The sequence below is a fragment of the Leptonychotes weddellii genome, chromosome 11, assembly GCF_054177405.1.
Source record: "Leptonychotes weddellii isolate Sample4059 chromosome 11, ASM5417740v2, whole genome shotgun sequence".
Taxonomy (NCBI): Eukaryota; Metazoa; Chordata; class Mammalia; order Carnivora; family Phocidae; genus Leptonychotes; species Leptonychotes weddellii.
Genome location: NC_138379.1, coordinates 73,944,437 through 73,959,696, shown reverse-complemented (window position 1 = coordinate 73,959,696; position 15,260 = coordinate 73,944,437). Strand labels below are relative to the sequence as shown.

General features: G+C 41.4%; 1 protein-coding gene across 5 annotated transcripts in view; it reads right to left on the bottom strand.

Annotated features, from left to right (window-relative positions):
* Positions 1-15,260, bottom strand: part of LOC115937844 (uncharacterized) — a 71,279-nt gene that overhangs the window by 47,979 nt on the left and 8,040 nt on the right. The gene's annotated exons all lie outside the window — the stretch shown is intronic.

Genomic DNA, 15,260 nt, shown 5'->3' with positions numbered 1-15,260 from the left:
AGATTTTTCCAGGTCGCCTCTCTGTTTGGGGACCTGCACAGTGGGTCTGGGATCCCGGGCCGGGGCTGAGGTCTGGTGGTCCACCAGAGACATCGCCGGGCCTGCGGAGCAGAGTGCGCCTCCTCGCTCCACACATGTGCTCCCTGAGTTATGCGAGCTCCAGCCTTCTGTTTCTGTTTATTTGTCTTGCGTTGTGTTGTTTTATTAACCAGAGACTTGAAAAGGAGGCTTTCTTTGTTGTATTGCCATTTGGCAGAAGACTAGAGGTTACAGTAGCAAGTGGAGCCTAAACATTTTTTTTTTTTAAATCTCGATGAAAGTTTCTTCCAGAGAGAAAAACTATATCCGATTCCCCTCTCCCATTGAACCTCTGAAGGACTTCCCACACCTTACCTTCAAATAACAGAACCCTAGCCAACGAAAATGGAAAAACATAAATTTGTGCACGTAAAATGAAAAATCAGAGGGTGCCGACAGGCCTGTGTCAACAGGGTATTTTTAGCTATCAGTGAATTTTTAGAATCAAGTTTTAAGACATGGTTCTTTACACACGGACCTGGGATGTGTATTTTTTAGGACCTCCGCGACCATGGCTATCCTCACCTCATTTTTATCCTCTTTAAGTGGAGAGTATCCCCACTTAAAAGACTAGGAAAACAGAGGCCCAGCGCAGGGGAGAATGACTGGCAGAAGTTCCTGGTGAGTGAAGAGCAGAGATGAATGTCTACACAGGACAAGCCCTTGATGACTACACCTCTCCATCCATCATGCCCAATCTCCATTTCTCAATAGCCACTCGCCGGCCCCCTCCCTAGAATTAAATAGGGCCCTTTTTTGTGCATCACTTTCGTCTTTCTCCATTACAGACCAAGTTCCTCATCCCTAAGCTCAAAGAAAAAAAAAAAAATTCCGTGCAGAAGGAGTTCTTTGGCAAGGTTCTCAGAATCTCTGTCCCGGATCCTCACGGAATGGTTTGAACACAAAGGGTGACAGTGAGTGACGAGTTCTGGCTGGGGTTCAGTTATCTCAGACCCTGCCCCTGGTGCCAGGAGAAGAGATGCAGGCAGCAGCTCAATTTTCCCTCTATTTCCCTCCACAGTCACGGGTGGCTAAGTCTCAACGATCAAGCTGTGGCAGTTAGAGGCAGGAAATGGAATCGGAGAAGAGAGACTCGAAGTTACCCACCATGGAGAGCCCAGGGTGCTTCGAGCTTTTCCAGGTCCCTGAGCCCCCAGCCCGGGTGCACCTGAACAAATCCTCTAGGGCTCAGATGGCCCATCGCCTTTCCTGAACTCTTTGTGAACCTGGGTCTCAGTCCCCACCAGTTGGTGTTGCCCAGTGGCTTTTGAGGAGCTGTCCTGAATTTCCTGAAAAACTGACTCGATAGGGTCCAGTTGTGAGCCACCACCTGGCCTGAGAATCAGGTGGTGTGGTCCTGTCCTTGCTCCTTACCCAAACGGAAAAATCAGACTGCAACCGGCTTCCGTTTTGTCCTCAGTTTCCAGCAACTCTGACACGTTATGGATCTAAAAGTAGGACACAATCCTCTGGAGGTGGTGATGGAGACCCCTTTTACCAACACCTTACATTCAGAGGCTCTTTTCTGTGGCCAGTGTTGCTTCTGATCTGATATTTATCCCCCATGTCTGGACACTCATCCACCAAGTTTTTTAAATTCAGGGGCACAGCAGAGGGAGCTTTTCTTACAATCATGCAAAAACAGAGTAAAGGATTTTTTTAAAGTCACTAAACAGAATTGTTTATAAGCTGAACTGGATGAATTTCTAAAGCCAAACATCTCATTTTTCAACCTAGCACAATGTGCGTGTGTGTGTGCGTGCGCATGCCTGTAACCTGAAGAAAGCTTTCTTACCTTAATAATTAGTTCATGAATACTGTTAGATTATGAGACTGCCAACTCTGTTTAAAAATCAGTCAGCATTCAGTCACTTATACTTTTGGTTTTTCTGAAAAACAGCAATTTATTAATATATCCCTTGTATGTAGACTGATTTCAATGGAAATAATTCAGTGATTTTTTTTTATTAGAAGTTTTTCTGGGGATGTTACTACATTTCAGAATAGGTACACTGTTTTTAAGTCTTATTTATTTAAGTAAGCTCTACACCCCATGTGGGGCTTGAACTCATGACTCCAAGATCAAGAGTCCCATGCTCTTCCGACTGAGCCAGCCAGGCGCTCCCAAAATAGATACATTTTAGCAATGGGAGCTACTGAATTCTTTAGAGTTTGGCATAAGCAAATTTATCCAGTGATAATAAAAAATATTGAAACATTTAAGATATAAAGCTGTTTGTTAGTATAGCTAATATTTATTGAGAATCAAGTTCTAGACATTGTGCTGAGTACTTTAATACAGAAAATAAGTTAATCTTTATTAGAATTTTTTGACATATTAGAACTCTTTGTTAATGAGGAACCATTACACAAACCTGGGTCTATTTGACCCAAAGCTAGACTCTTAACCACCACACTATATTGCTTCATAGTACAGTTAGTGGTGGAAGTTTAATTGTAATTGTGAAATCATTCTTGACAGCACTGTTAGTCAATCAAATTTCTGGGCCCTTAATAGGTACTCAAATTTCTACATAATTGATTTTTTGGAGTTTTCCAGTAGTTAAAAAAAGAGAGTATCTTTTTAATTGCAAATACAATCAAAATATAGGCGCAAATAAGTGTTTGTGTATGTACAGCACTGCATGATTTTTTGGAGAATTATTACCCTAATCCCTTAATTATCAAGGGTATAGTTATGTTTATATTTTATGTCTCAGTACTGAACCATTTATGTAATGTTAAATACTGATATTTGTGGCTCATCTTAGCCACTAGTGACAAAGTTGAGCAAAAATAATACAACAAGGTCAGATGCAGCAATAAAGGCCATGTTGTATAAATTCTTTAGAAGATGCACGCCAGGGGCACCTGGTGGCTCAGTTGGTTGAGCGGCTGCCTTCAGCTCGGGTCATGATCGCAGGGTCCTGGGATCCAGCCCCGGTCAGGGTCCCTGCTCCACAGGGAGCCTGCTTCTCCCTCCAGCCTTCTCCCTGTTCATGTTCTCTCTCTCTCAAATAAATAAATAAAATCTTTAACAAACAAAAAAAGAACAAGATGCATGCAAATTTTATGTTTCTTGGTATTGTTAAAATGTCAGTTCCCTCAGTTTTACTCTAGGTTAATCACAATCCCAAACACAACTTCAGCAGTCTTGTTGAGATATCAACAAGGTGATTCTAAAATTTATATGGAAAGACAAAGGTAGTAGAGTAGCCAAAACAATCCTGCAAAAGAACAAAGTCACATGACTCACGTTATTTTACATACTATCATTTTAAGACTCACTACAAAGCTACCATAATCAAGGCAATGTGTATTGGCAAAAGGTTAGACATATAGATCAATGGAACAGAATAGAGAACTCACAAATATACCCACACAAATACAGTCAACTGTTTTTTTAATTTAAAATTAATTAATTAACATATAGTGTATTATTAGTTTCAGAGGTAGAGTTCCGTGATTCCTCAGTTGTATATAATACCCAGTGCTCATTACATCACATGTCCTCCTTAATGTCCATCACCCAGTTACCCCATCCCTTTACCCCCCTCCCCTCCAGCAACCCTCAGTTTGTTTCCTATGGTTAAGAGTCTCTTATGGTTTGTCTCCCTCTCTGATTACATCTTGTTTTACTTTTCCCTCTCCTCTTCTATCACTCCTCTATTTTGTTTCTTAAATTCCACATACGAGTGAAATCATATGATAATTGTCTTTCTCTGATTGGCTTATTTCTCTTAGTATAATACCCTCCAGTTCCATCCACGTCATTGCAAATGACAAGATTTCATTTTTTGATCACTGAGTAATATTCCATTGTATATATATATATGTGTGTGTGTGTATATATATGCATATATATGTGCGTATATATATATATATATACACACTACACAACATTTTTATCCATTCATCTGTCAATGGACCTCTGGGCTTTTTCCATAGTTTGGTTATTGTGGACATTGCTGTTATAAACACTGGGGTGCAGGTGCTCCTTTGGATCACTACATTTGTATCTTTGGGGTAAATACGCAGTAGAGCAATTGCTGAGTCATAGGGTAGCTCTATTTTTAACTTTTTGAGGAACCTCCATACTGTTTTCCAGAGTGGCTGCACCAGCTTGCATTCCCACCAACAGTGTAAGAGGGTTCCCCTTTCTCCACATCCTTGCCAACATTTGTTGTTTCCTGACTTGTTAATTTTAGCCATTCTGACTGGTGACTGGTGTGAGGTGGTATCTCATTGTGGTTTTGATTTGTATTTCCCTGATGCCGAGTGATGTTGAGCACTTTTTCCTGTGTCTGTTGGCCATTTGTACGTCTTATTTGGAGAAATGTCTGTTCATGTTTTCTGCCCATTTCTTGACTGGATGATTTGTTCTTTGTGTGTTGAGTTTGATAAATTCTTTATAGATTTTGGATACTAACCCTTTATCTGATGCAACTTTTGCAAATATCTCCTCCTGTTCTGTCGGCTGTCTTTTGGTTTTGTCTACAGTCAACTGATTTTTGAGACAGGTACAAAGGCAATTCAATAAAGAAAAGATAGTCTTTTCAACAAATAATGCTGGAACATTTAGATGTCTATATGCAAAATATGAAGTAATTAAATAATGAACCATTACAAATATCTCACATCTTATACAAAAACTAATTCAAAATACATCAGAGGCTGAAATATAAAATTTAAAGCTATCCAAATTCTAGAAGAAAACATAGGAGAATACCTGCATGACTTTAGGTATGGCAAGAGTTTTTAGATATGACGACCAAAGCAAGATTCATAAAAGAAAAAATATAAACCAGACTTTATCAAAATTTAAAACTTTTGCTCAGAGAAAGACATAAAGAGAATCAAAAGACAAGACACAAAATGGAAAAAATATTTGCAAACATAAATGTGATAGGGATGCCTGGGTGGCTCAGTCAGTTAAGTATCTGCCTTCGGCTCAGGTCATGATCCTGGAGTCCTGGGATCCAGCCCTGCATCGGGCTTCCTGCTCCATGGGGAGTCTGCTTTACTCTTTGCCCCTCACCACACCTGTGCTCTCTCTCTTGTGCTCTTTCTCTCTCTCTCAAATAAATAAATAAAATCATTTAAAAAATAAATAATAAATGAATAAATAAAAAATAAATAAAGTGATAACGGATGTGTTTCCAGAGAATATGAAGAACTCCCAAAACTCAATAAGAGCTAGGGGCACCTGGGTGGCTCAGTCGGTTAAGTGCGCAACTCTTGGTCTCAGTTCAGGTCTTGATTTCAGGATTTTGAGTTCAGGCCCAATGTTGGGCTCCATGCTGGGTGTGGAGCCTACTTAAAAAATAAAATAAATAAAAACTCAACAAGAACTAAACAATAAAATGCTAGACAAAAGACATGAAAACGCACTTCACCAAAGAAGATGTGTGGGTGCAAGCAAGTAACTTGGCTAGTTATTAGGGATGTGCAAATTACAACCAAGTGCTCAGAAGTATTAAAAGCAAGTGAAGCTCTCAAACCCACTGCTAGGAAGGCAAAATGGCACAACCACTTGGGAAAAGAGTTTGGCAAGTTCTTATAAAGCTAGATGTTCATTTACCATAAAGCCCAGAAATCCCACTCCTAGATATTTACCCAAGCAAATTGAAAACTTACATACAACCAAAAACCTATACACAAATATTTATAGCTTTATTCATATTCACCAAAAATTGGAAATGGCCTAGATGTCCTTCAGTAGGTGAATGGATCACTAAAACATGGTGCATCCGTATAACGAGTACTATCAACAAAGGAATACTACTCAGAAATGAAAAGGAACACACTACTAGTTCATACACCAACATGAATAAATCTGAAATACACTTTGCCAAGTGAAGGAAGCTAGATCCAAAGGTTACATATTGTGTGATTCCATTTATATGACATTATGAAACCGACAAAACTCTGGGGATAAAAAGCAAATTCCAGTGTTTGTCAGGGATTGGGGGTGGGAGGAGGGGCAACACAAGAGAATTTGGGGGGTCATGGAACTGTTGTGTAGTACTGTGGTGATGTGATACATTTCTCAGAATCATAGAACTATACACCACAAAGAGCAAATTTTATTGTATATAAATTTAAAAACTCAACCCCAATTTCAGGAGAACCCCAGATGAAATTCAGACTATGACAACTGAACCTAACTGCATTAAAATGATTGACACAACCATACCAAAAGGTTGAGTAAGAAAGGGGACCTAGCACCTTTGGGAAACAGTGTGTTGACCAAATACCGTAAAGCTAGAAATAAAAAGAACCATACATAAAAAGAATCAAACCACTACACTTTAATTGGGTGAATCTGTTTCTACCAAGGGTATGGAATAACAATTCTGGAAGGGCTTCATAGGTATACTATGGTTGAACAAATAAATAAATATATCGTAGATAATAAGAGCCAGATTTCTCACTGTGGGAGAAAGAAATTACAAATAAGCAAAGAGGAAATTCCAGAATAAATCCTGTGGCACTGGGTTGGCATTGGAGGTATCAGCATTAACTCATTTAAAAATAAATATATAGATTGTTATGGACTATGTAATTCACATGTTGAAGTCCTGAAGTTAAGTGACTCATTAGGATGGGGCCCTAATCCAAGATGACTGGTGTCCTTATAGGAAGAGAAAGCAAGAGAGATCATGGCCAAGTGAGCAATCCTGCAAGCCAAGGAGAGAAGCCTCAGAAGAAACCAACCTGCACCTTAATCCTGTACTTCCAGCCTCCAGAACTGTGAGAAATAAATTTCTGTGTTTAGCCACCCTTTCTATGGTATTCCATTATGGCAGCCCTAGCAGACTAGGACACAGAGCGATACAGAAAGAAATCTAGATATATGTGTATAATTAGGTTATATTTCCTTGCTTTGTCTGCTGAGAGGGACTAGAAGCTGGAGCCCCTCCTAGCAAGTAGCACAACTAATCCTCTAATCTTGGTTTCTAAATACATTCTCAATCCAAGGAACCAGGGATCCTTGGAGAAGCAGATAATTCCAGGGCTGGGGCAGGGAAAACGTAAGATCATCCTGAAGCACTGTGTGGGGCCAGAAAGTAAGGAGGTGCTAAAGGGAAAAATTCAGACTGGGTTGGTATGGCAAAAAAGATGCAGGGATCAACCTGAAAGAGCTCCCAATGGCCCAAGTGGAACAATTTGAAATTTGAGCAACAAAATAAATTATAGTAATAGATGACAATCCAAATAATAAAATAAATATCCATGAGATCATACTCAAAAAGGAAGGAAGGAAGGAAGGAAAGGAGGGAAGGGAGGGAGGGATAGAGAGAAAGAGAGAGAAAGGAGAAGGAAAAACTCTTTTTTGAAAAAGAATTCCAATAAATAACCATAGAAGGAATGAGTGAAATCACCATTAGAACACCACAGTAATTATTGCCTAAGGTGAAATCCACCAATGGATGCTAAAATTAGTGAGCAAAAGGGTAAGGAAAACAGGATATTTGCATGGTCTCAAAGTATTCCCCCCCCACAAAAAAAAAAAAAGTTGTTAATGACAAAAGATTTCCCCCCACCCAATTCTTGTTAATTGTGAAGGGAAAATAAAGTAACTTTGCAATGGAGTACCCTGGCCAACACCACTTTGATCAAGTGCTCAAGGTCAGCATCACTAGTAAGAAGACATCAGTGTCATGTACCCTCCAGGATGATGTGCTGTAAAAGGCATATCACCTCAATTGTATTCTTCCCCAAAATACATAACTCTATCTAATCATGGTAAGGCTTCAGACAAACCCAAATTGAGAGGCATTCTACATCACACCTCACCAATACTCTTCAAAAGCATCAAAGCCATGCAACAGAAGTTAAGACCAAGGAACTACTTCCGATGGAAAGAGGCTAAGGACACCGAACAATAAAATACAGCTCAGGGTCCTGGACTGGACCCTGGAACAGAATAAGGATACTTACTGCAGGGAAAACAATGAAATCTGAATAGTCTGAAGTTTAGTTAATAGTATTGCATTAATGCTAGGTTTTGGTAATTGTACCATGGTTATGTAATATGGTAACATTAAGAAAAGTTGGGTGAGTATGCACGAACTATCTCTCTCTCCTATCTTTGCAACCCTTACTCCTGGGATGAAAAGAAGGGAAAGAGAAAGCAACACTAGGTGTTTTAAACGTGGAAGAAGAGAGAAGGGAGTTATGAAATCAGTGGATTTGCATTGATGTTAAGCACTTAAAGGAGATGGAAAGTTCATGAGCCATGTTGATGGAAACTCAACAAAGAAATAGAGGATTAGAAGGCAAAAGACCTAAGTTCTAGCCAGGCCCTGTGGTTCGCCCTGCAAAGTTTGGCAAAATACTTACATAATTATAGATAATATCTGTAACACTTTACTTAGATAATACATAAGAGATGATTCTAATAGATTCAGGTTTCTCATATATGATTCAGTTTCACCATGAAAAAGGTGGTGATAACAATAATCATGTTGCTTAATGAAATAGCATATTTAAATGTTGCCATGAAAAAAGAAGTAATTTCTGTTTCAGATTCTGTTTCTTCATCTGGAAATTGAGGATGAATTTCTCTAGGGTCTGTCCAAACACACAGGACTGTAAGTGCAACATAAAATATATTATATAGACGTTATAATAGTAGAACAAGATCAGGTTTTCTACATACATTCATATCTTTCTTTGACAGCAGCAATATGTGGAATTTTTTATTAACACAAGTTATCTTTTCAATAGCACATATATGAAAACTGGAATAAAATTTACCTTAAAGATAGATGTAAAAAGTGGGGAGAGGCACTTCTCTTTATAAAAGCATTATTTGTTTATGAAATCTTTAAAAGGTAAGACTATGGAATGCATAGGAACGTTTCCCTGGTGCATGAAAATGCAACCTAATTTTAATATAACCAATTTAATGGTAGATTGTCAGAAGTGTATCGCTTTCATCAAAGCATGTCAGCCTAGTATCCATGCAACACACATATGCACAATGTGTACGTGTGTATGTGTACGTGTATTCAAACACATAATGATGGGTGGGTTCTTTTCTTATTTTATGTGTCAGAAAGCTGTATGAAAAGTGTATCAGGAAAACAATGACCTCCTTCGCTCTAACTCACACCTTGGCTGATCTCGGAGGGTGCCTTCTTCCTCCCCTGCCCCCCACTCTCCACAGCAGCAGCTGCGGGCCTGAAATGAGGAAACCTGACATCAACAACGTGTTCCCTCCATTCCTGTCCCCAGTGGGGCAGACAGGAAATGCCAGCCTCCTCACAGGAAAGCCTGTTGTGGTGAGATTTCCCGATTTACTTTATAAAGGCAAGAAGGCCAGATACAGCAGGAGATAAGCACTCAAGATTGCAAATGCTTATCATCTCTCAGGGTTCTGGGCCCCACAGCCATGACCAGTTGCTTTTCTAGAGATGCAAGCCAAAATTCAGTTTGGTTGCAAATTGAAAAGCCTCCCCAACTGAAAAATTTGACCATCCACCCTTGTCAGCCCTTAGAGAAAACCATTGCAGACAGCTTGCTGAAGTCTGACCATGAGTGGTATTCTCACCCCAGGAATCCCTAAGCAAATTAAGAGAATCATCTAGGTGTGCAGTAAAAAAAAAAAAAAAAAAAAAAAAAAAGCTTGGGGTAGCTGGCTCCCCAAGCTCGTAGCCGAAGTCATGGTACCCATTTGCCTCTTGTCTCAACTGACCCATGAAATGTTCAGCAGGAACCCTCCTCCCTGGCTTTGCTTTTTCACTGCTGATATTGCTTCTATAAATGGTTTAGCAGAATGCAAAGGATAGGGATCTCAAAAGCATAGACAGCTAGCTAGCTAAGATGTTAGCTGAGTCAAAAAAGGACACACGGAACTAGCTCCGTTTGAAGTCAAGCACACTCTGGGATCCTCACAGGCCGACCCACCCTTGGGTCAGAACTTGGAGAAGGGAGTGGTAAGGATTGGAGGGGGCATTACACATTTATCTATTTCTTCAAGATCCACTTCATTCCACCCCTCCCCTTCTCGTCAATTCTTATAAAATAGAACCAAAATCATCACCCGCAGAAGCAGCAAGCAGGCTTCACAGGGTGTGCAACAGAATTCCTATTCTGCCCATCTCCACATTACCAATCACTCTGAAGCAATGAGAATTTCACGGTCATATACTCAGTTCATCCGTGCATCCCTCACAAATCTGACCTTTTAAAAAGAGAAACGAAGATTCGGAATAAACCTATGTTCCCCTTGAACTCAGCCAAAAATCTAGGAGACACCTTACTTCACAAAGTCTGATTTAAAAACATACACCAAGAAAATGAAAACACACCCTCGACTTTTGATCTCTTATCTAGGCAAAGCAGGTTCTTTGAGAGGAACTCACAAGGCAGTCAGTCCCCAGTGTTTATTGTGTTAAGTGGGGGGACATTGTTTTGTGTTCAGCTATGACGTGCATTGAAGTAATAGTGAGCCACCGTGCTCTCTCCAGGACCCCACTGTCCCCATCTATTAAAGTTGAGGGTTACCAAAATAATAATAATGACACATCAGACCAGTATTCGATCAGACAAATCTGTACACAGCGTCTTTTCCATCTAGAAGTTGGAAGCGCTTGGTTGAAAGCATCTCAATTCTCAAAAGACTATCCTTAGGTATTAGTAATAGGGATATTACTGATTATCTGTCCCCATTCAAATATCTCCCACACCTCACCCCACTCCTACCACCTCCATTAAAAAAATATATACCCCAAAGACCTTTGTGTCAGATATAATTGGCATGGGCCCAGCTCGACTTTTGCCTAGGTTTTTTTTGTTTTTTCTTTTTTCTTTTTTAAATTGCGGTTATGAAGGCAGGTGGGGAACAACGAACATAGCATCGATATTTCAGACAATGCTGCTCTGGTGTCCTTGGTAGCCAGAGTAAGCATACTTTTACTTCCGGGGCATCTTTCTCATCAGCACCCCAAAGGGTTGCTTTGTTTTCAACTAACACAGTCATCCTCCACCTCAAAGTTGCAGTGGACGCACCAGTTGTCCCACTCTATGCAGTTATGTTTTGAATCCTTTAAAATCCCTGATTCATTCTCCCTAACACTGTGATGGCGACTCCTTCTACAAGCAGTTCTGAATTTGATGCTTTTCATTAATTCTGTTCTCTTCCCTCTTCTTGAGGGTTGAGTCAGTCCAGGTTGATAGAGCAAAGATAACATAGTCTTTGCAAATCTTTGCCTTCTCAGAGATAGCAAAGTGATATTACTCAGGTCCTTCCCAAGACCCATCCTCCCGCCCCTGGCAAACAAATGAATGAATGGATACATGAATGAATTATTCCATTCAATCAGAAAAAGCCGGACCTGGAACCATACTGGAATTATTATGAAGGATTGGCATTGGCCCAGCTAACTTTTGTCTCGGTTTTCTTCTTTTCTCTTTTAAACAGGAGCAAGGATGAACAATGTCTCCCAATAACCTAAAAAAATATAATCATAGATGAGACTAGTAATATGCTCTTTAGAGTTATAAAAATTTAAGATAGAACAGTATTCAGGGATTATCTAATAAAATTAATCAATTAATATTCATGAAGAGATAAGGAGAGAAAAATTTGCTAAGGGGGTTGAAGGAAAGAATATAATGTATATAAAAATCTTTGGTCTTAAGAGCTCCTCTTTGCCTTAATGCTTGGTCTTATTCATTCTCCAGTAACCTCACCTCTTCATCCACAGCCCTGGGAAACTTTTTTTTTTTTCTTAGAGAGAGAGAGAGCGCGAGAGCATTTGAGTGGGAGGGGGGTGAGGTGGGGGTAGGGGGTAGGGGCAGAGGGAGAGAGAGAATCCCAAGCAGACTCCACACTAAATGCAGGGCTCAATCCCAGGACCCTGAGATCATGGCCTGAGCTGAAATTGAGAGTGGGACACATAACCAACTGAGCCACCCAGGCGCCCACATCCTTGGAAACTTTATATATGTTTGATCTGTAGGCGGGGGTGAGGGATGAATCTGTTAGCCTAGGAGAGGCCCATTCTTTTGCACCTGTTCAGATCACAGATCTCTCGGTCCAGCAGTTCTCCATCCTTGCTCTGAGTGCTCCTTATTTTGCACCCCATGCTACCCCGTCCTAAGGTCCTCTGTTACACTGAGAATACGCATGAATGGGTGTGTGTGTGTGTGTGTGTGTGTGTGTGTGTGTGTATGTTGGTATGTGATGGGAATCAAAGGACCAACCCGCTCACACACGTCAGAATCCAAAGTGCCCCAGTCCGACAGCTCTTCTCATGGACCCTGTTCTACTCACTGCCTCCATTTCCTGGACTTATCTCCCTGAGCAGATTTCCCACTTCTTCTCTCTCCTTGTAATTTCCAGGAGCTCAGTCTAGGTTTGCAGCCTTCAAGGACTACAAGAGGACACAAATAATGAGAGATAAGGAGCATGACATCTTGTTGGCTACCCTTTAAAATTTGAAATTGCTTGTTAGAAGAGCAGGAAGCAACTTCCTTCCTTCCCATCATTAAAAGTAAAGGGAATAGAAAATGTAGAGGACATTGAAACTCAGTGTGGTTTAAGTCTTTATTTGGGGTGGAAAGAACCACAAAGACCAGAACACTGCTTTATACACAAGGCTACACAGGGCCAAAAACATGGTGGATGTGCAATAAATAGATATTGATCATCATAGCAGGTTCCAGAAAAGTTGAGTAAAGTGTGTCAACATTGTCAATTCTTTTACTTGCTTGCAGAAACCAAATCATGGCAAAATACTATTCCCTGGTTGTATTAGTTTGCTAGGGCTGCCATAATATATACCAAAGTATTAGTGGCTTAAACAACAGAAATTTGTTTTCTCATTGTTTTAGAGATCAGAAATCCAAGGTCAAGGTCCCAGCAGGCTTGCCCTCTCCTGAGGCCTCTCTCCTTGGCTTGCAGTGGGTGGCCTTCTCATTGTGCCTAAACATGGTCTTCCTTCTGTGCTCCCACATTTCTGTGTACTAATCTCCTGTTCTTATAAGGACACCAGTACTATGGGATTAGGGCCCACCCATTTTACCTTATTTACCTCTTTACAGTCCCTGTCTCCAAATGCATTCACATTCCGAATTACTGGTGGTGAGGGCTTTAATATATGAATTTCAGAGGGACACAATTCAGTTCATAACCCTGTCCATTAGAAGCAGAACTAAAACTGGAACCCAAAGTTTCTAACCCTAGAACATTAATTTGCCTTTGATTCACATCCTTTCCCAGGTTAAATAATCTCACAGAATTGTAGTTTATGCTAATTGGAAGGCATCTCATGGTGATCTAGTTGTAGCTCTCTCATTAGCCAAATAAGGAAGCTGAGTCCTCATGGTCTTGCTGAGAATCATAGAACCCAAGGTGGCACCCCCCCCAACTAACCCCTCTCCCCTACTGGGGGTGTTTCTTGGATTCCAATCTCCCAAGCTCCTAAACTCAACACCAGAGTCAATTGCTAATGACCAGGCTCTGGATTGCAAATCGATGGCCCAAGGAAGCAGCTTGGTAGGGGCTGGTGAGGGAGCAATAACCATGGAGCAAGAAAGCCCCCACCCCTTTCCCTTTGGAAGCAGTTAGAGGGATAAGCTGGCTTTAATGAGTCTTCCTGCCCCTTTCCCTTCATTCTCTCCTTTCTTAGGCTCCTCCTTATGGCAGGTGTTACCAATTTCAGCAATTTTCTTCTGGCAAATTGAAGGCTCCAGGTGACAAAGGGAGTTGGCTGTATCCTCCTGGAGGATGAGATAGCCTGGGTCCTAATCCCACCCCACCCCTTCTCCCAGACAGGGTGGTTAGGGCTGCCGGCACTCCCCGGGTGGGCATCCACAAGCCTCCCTACCCCGTCGTGTGTGCAAACAGGTCCAGCTCAGAAACCCTAGCTGAAAGGGAGTCCAGATCAGTCCTCACTTCATTCTCAGCTCATCTGTTTCTCCAGGACCACCAAGATTTTATTATTTGCATGATCCTCGGCACAAATACCCATTCTGGCTCTTAAAATTACAGGAAGAGAAGGAAATAGGAGGCATCCATGCGTGCGTGTGCACAAACACATGCACGCGTGCACAAACACACACACAACGCTGAAGAGTTTGGTACGGAACTAACAGAGGACACCTCCATCAGTAGACCACACCCATGGTGCCTGGGGAGAGGGAGGATCTCTTGATCCCTGGTTAAACCATTTATGTAAAAAGGAAGTCCACACATGAGCACTGACTTCCTCCAACCCTGCAAAGCAGAAAATGAATTAACGACACTCAGGTGAAATGTGCCTGTCCGTTTACCCTTAATAACAATGTGATGGTTTTGTTTTGTTTGTTTTATATTCCCTTATTGTTCAGAAAGAAGAGCCAGAGTTAAGTAATTGTCCCCCTTCTCTGACTGTCAATTTCAGTGTGGACACGGGGATTCCCCCAGAAAAAGAAACAACTCAACACCTGCCTTCAGGGAGCTGACAATCTAAGGAAGGGAGGCCAACCTTGGATAGATAGGTCTACAGATAAGGATGAGAGTTTAAAATCTGAAGCAGGTACTCAAGTGGTCTCCTAGAAGTCCCTTTCAAGAAAAGAAAGGAGACAGGGGGGTGAAAAGAAAACAACTTCAAATCTCCAGCTGTCCTGAAAAGAACCTCTCTTTAAAGAGCATGACACCTGTGTGGGATGTATTGTCCGACAGAGGAGCACCTTCTGTTTTATTTGTGGTTGTTCGGAATAGTGTTTGCTCCCTTTGGGAAGGAAGAGGACCTCTCCACCGTATCCCAGGAAAAAAAATATTGGGGGAACTCACTCACGTACTTCAGTCCCCTCCCCTCCCCAAGCCTGTCTTGTTTTCCTAAGCAATGGTCAGGAATGTGCTGGGCGGGGGCAGACTGGCCCTCAGCCCCGAGCCCAGGCAGCCCCAGTCACGGTCCCAGGCTGGCCTTTCACCCCAGAGCTCTCCCTGCTGCTCTTATTAAGCAGCAAAATGTTTCAATATGTTGAGCTTTGGGGGAGGGACAGAGAGAAAAATCGGGATATTGTTGAGAAGGAAATCATGAATAACCCTGCCGCCAGTCTTCATACCCCCCACGTGGGGAGATCTGGGTGATAAGTGTGCTTTCTCCAGAAATGGAATCCTAGCAATTGCTTTTGGTCAGAAATTTCCAGAGCCAGTTGAGGGGTGGGGAGTGGGGAGGCGGAGA